Source organism: Fukomys damarensis, unplaced genomic scaffold (assembly GCF_012274545.1).
Source record: "Fukomys damarensis isolate Sample0158 unplaced genomic scaffold, DMR_v1.0_HiC HiC_scaffold_29, whole genome shotgun sequence".
In the NCBI taxonomy this organism is placed as follows: Eukaryota; Metazoa; Chordata; class Mammalia; order Rodentia; family Bathyergidae; genus Fukomys; species Fukomys damarensis.
In genome coordinates, this window is record NW_022900941.1 from 25,983,446 (window position 1) to 25,987,216 (window position 3,771).

At 35.9% G+C, this 3,771-nt stretch overlaps 1 protein-coding gene and 1 long non-coding RNA gene across 5 annotated transcripts in view; one reads left to right on the plus strand and one right to left on the minus strand.

Annotated features, from left to right (window-relative positions):
- Zeb2 (zinc finger E-box binding homeobox 2) overlaps window positions 1–3,771 on the minus strand; it is a 125,493-nt gene that overhangs the window by 61,783 nt on the left and 59,939 nt on the right. The window lies entirely within an intron of this gene.
- The window catches only part of LOC104859982, a 14,918-nt gene that overhangs the window by 9,660 nt on the left and 1,487 nt on the right, over window positions 1–3,771 (plus strand). The window contains exon 2 of the long non-coding RNA XR_779522.1: window positions 1,925–2,039. This is a non-coding gene — a long non-coding RNA (uncharacterized LOC104859982). The remainder of the gene's footprint in view (window positions 1–1,924; window positions 2,040–3,771) is intronic.

Consider the following 3,771-nt stretch of genomic DNA (forward strand, 5'->3'; position numbering starts at 1 on the left):
GCTACTTCATTGAAAGAAAATTAAGAGTTGATTTTATAACTGCACAACTGATATTTGCTTTCTGATACTTTGAAGTAGCACACAGTTTGGAGGTTTCAATTAAAATGCCAAAAGAGAAAAAGCAAATTGATTAACTCTCAAAACCCAATTTATATTTTTTAGAAATGCTTCCCAGGAGGGAATTAACTTTATACTGGTCTATGTAAACACTATTTGTGCAGCATATTATATGTTTAATAAAAATAGTATATCATCTCTCTGTTACATTTATAATTTGCATAGAGGTAGCGAATATGGGATTTTTGTCAAACTGCTTTGCTCTCTTTTTTTCTCTTATAACCCCCTTGCAGTAGTGCTCACAGCATTGTTGCAAAGAGCTAAATTTAATATCTTATCAAATGCTAGGAAGCCATTATTATTGCTTAAGTATTCTTCAAGGCAGCTTACTCATGCCCAAGAAGTTACTTCTTTGAATTAGAATCACAGGATCTTTAAAAAACAAAACAACAAAAAAGGCAACACATTTTGCAAGCAAAGACTTTTCTCAAATACTCAAATACTTTTCCTTAATTCTGAACAGATTTATGATGAACATGTACATTACAGCTTTTTTATATAATTTAGACAGAGAAGTCAGAGTCAGCTTTTAAGAAGCATGCCTCTAAGACTGAGTCTATCCCAAGTTTGTTCCATTGTTTTTTTAAGCATCTTATTTTCCACAGTTGGAATCAGCTGAGGATACAGTGTGAGCAGTGACTCTGAATTTCCTTTGCTTTTGTCAAACTGTGTCACAACTGTAAAGTTATTTTAACAGAGTTTATTTGCTTAGGCATTTCCTTTCTCTTGTAGTAATGTAAGAGAAAAGGAAACAACAATTTAAAATGTAAGTGTAGTTGAGTGGAAATAAGGGACTGTTCCTGCTCCAATCATAAGCAGACAATTCAATGATCAGTATGTGGGATTTTTAAGGTTTAAAATATATTCATAAATTCCTTTTTGGCTTCTTTCATTTCAATTTTCCTCAAGTAACTGCAGTGGGAATTAGATAAGTTCGAAAGATCTACTTTCTTCCTTTTTTGGACCAGCTCTGATTACTTCTAGCATGATTAATACTGACTCAAATGGGGAAGTTTTGCAAATTTTTCAATATATGGTGTAGCTAGTGTTTAAAAATGTATTGCATATACCCCATCTCAATAATCGATGCTATTAGTATGTTTATTTAACAGACTTCCTTGAAGTAACTCTAAAATCCTCCTTCTTTGGTCAAACACAATCCCCTCAGCCTCAGGTCCAGCTCTTGTACAGTTGAGGGTACAGCGGCCAGGGTTTAAGCTCCAGTACTGTAAGAGTATGCAAACCAGCAGATTTCACAATCAGATGACACCGATGTGGGCGAGCTCTGCCAGACTCTCTTTCCTGATCATTCTCTCATCTTGGGCCAGCTCAGGGATCTGAGAACCTGCTACAGTTAGAAAGAAGTCACCTGACCAAAAAGTTTCCCTCCTGTCTACTTTCAGTCGCTCCAGCTCTCACAAGTCACCATGAGTCAGGGCTCCTCACCCTTGTCCTGGCCAGCATGACATTCCTCCCAAGAGAAACACACGGAGAAAAACTTGGGCTGTGTAGAATTTCAACACTCTCTCCGCGTTTAGAGCCTCGGGTATGCCCAGAGACTCATTTTCTTCAAAATTTAAAAGGGCAGTTTGATGATATAAAACCTAGATGAATGCATTAATCTACTGTTCATGGACATTTGCCATTGGATTATTATAACAATCTGTTGAAGGGAACAGCAACTTTATAGATAAGTAAATAGAGATGAAGGAATGTTTACTAACTTTCCCCTAAATCACCTAATGTTAGACACGGACCTGATTCCTGACCTGAGATTCTATCTCTGTGCTCTTCTCTTCACCTCTAGGGCACAAATCCAACTTAGCACATAAAGTCCACACTTGGATTGCTAACTATTTAGCAGATACATTATGAAAGTACAAGTATATCATCACTCATCCGATTCAGTAGAAGCTACCCAGGTAAGAGAAGAAGGAAGGAGCTGAGAACAAGGCCAAGTCAAGAGCGACTACACTGAAATTTGGAGGGAAAGCAAGTTGAGAGGATTACTGGGCCTGCAGTATGTTAAACATACATGAATGGGATAAGTGATATCTGTCATTTGGAGATGAAATGTTTTACCCTGTTTGAAGAGTTTTAAAAAGTATTGTATGTTTTTCATAAAAAGCCACTAAAATTATGTGCCTGTCTTCTACAATATTCACTCTCATCTCCAACTTGTATGAATGTAAAACTCAAATGGATTCAAATGAACAGATAGTTGTGTGCTAAATGACTCATATGGGAACTTGCTTTTGTTAATCTGATTTTCCCTGTCTCAATTAATACTTCTTTCAGGATTTGAGTTTAGATAGTAAATTATAAATACCATCCTTTACTCAGTTATGAGAATGTACCGAGAGTATTAATACTAAATTAGAGATCAGAGGTTAATGTGAGGGATTCTGTAATATACATGAGAACTGAGTGCCTTCCTCTACAGACACTTGAAAAGGAATCTCTGTTACCCATATTTCTGGGTTGTTTTCATTCTTCTTTACTGTTATCTATCTATGTTATACACAAACACACACACACCACCACTGCTACAAGCACCATGCATCATCACACACAACTTTTTATTTTCTAGAGCTAATGAAAAAAAAGGAAGATTTAAAATGTCAAGCAAATTTTTATAGCATTTAAAAATTACCTTACTTCATACTTTTATAACTGAAATATAAACGCTGGATGACTGGAAACTGCATGAGAAATCCTGCCCAGTCTTTATGTGAGCATCAGGAAAGACCTGTAACAGCTTCATAAGAATATTTTCAGAAGGAGCTCATGATTCTTACAGGCCAGAGGAGTCTCACCAGTATTGATTCATTAGCAGAGTATGCACCTTGGGCTTGATATAGACGTGCTGGATGTTAAGGAGTTTCGAATTAAAAAGATTATATTTTGTTCACATTTCAACTGATAGAAGACACAACAGATACTTAAATGTTCTAAAAGAAAGAAAAAAAAAATCCTGCCCACTCTTCTGAAATTTAAGTAGACAGCTCTTGAAAGATCAGTGGGAAAAGTCTGTATTTTCTCAGGTTTAACTAAATAATTTATGCATACTTTCACTTTGGCATGATGAAGCAATTTTAGCCTTTAAAACCCACAACTACTCAGGAGGGAAAAGGTCTGGTTCCTGCAACTTAAATAATTTAAACATCCAGGTGGAAATGCTTTCAGCAGTTTCCCTTTTTGAGACAAAGGAAGAAGACTTTAGAATTTTGAGATACTAAGAAAAAGGAATTGATAAAAGCATAACCTTGGATGTATTTAATTTAGAATGGAAATCTTACATTATTTTTTGAATGATGAGGACCAGAACGAGGCATGAGGTGAAATGTCTGCTTGCCTGCTGTTCATAATAAATGGACACATAGAAAATAATGTGAGCATAGCCCTAAGCCAAACCTACATGTACATAAATACAATGTATACAAATGGAAATATCTATAAAGGCTAATATAACCCATAAGCCACAGCAGCCCAAGCTTTAAGCATTAGGTGGCTATCAGAGATTGCAGATTCAGTTATGTTAAAACACACTGTGCTAGGGCCAGGGATTTAGCTCAGTGGTTCCACTGCCTGCCTCACAAATGTAAGGACCCAAGTTTGATCCCGATACCAAAAAAAAAAAAAAAAAAAAAAAAA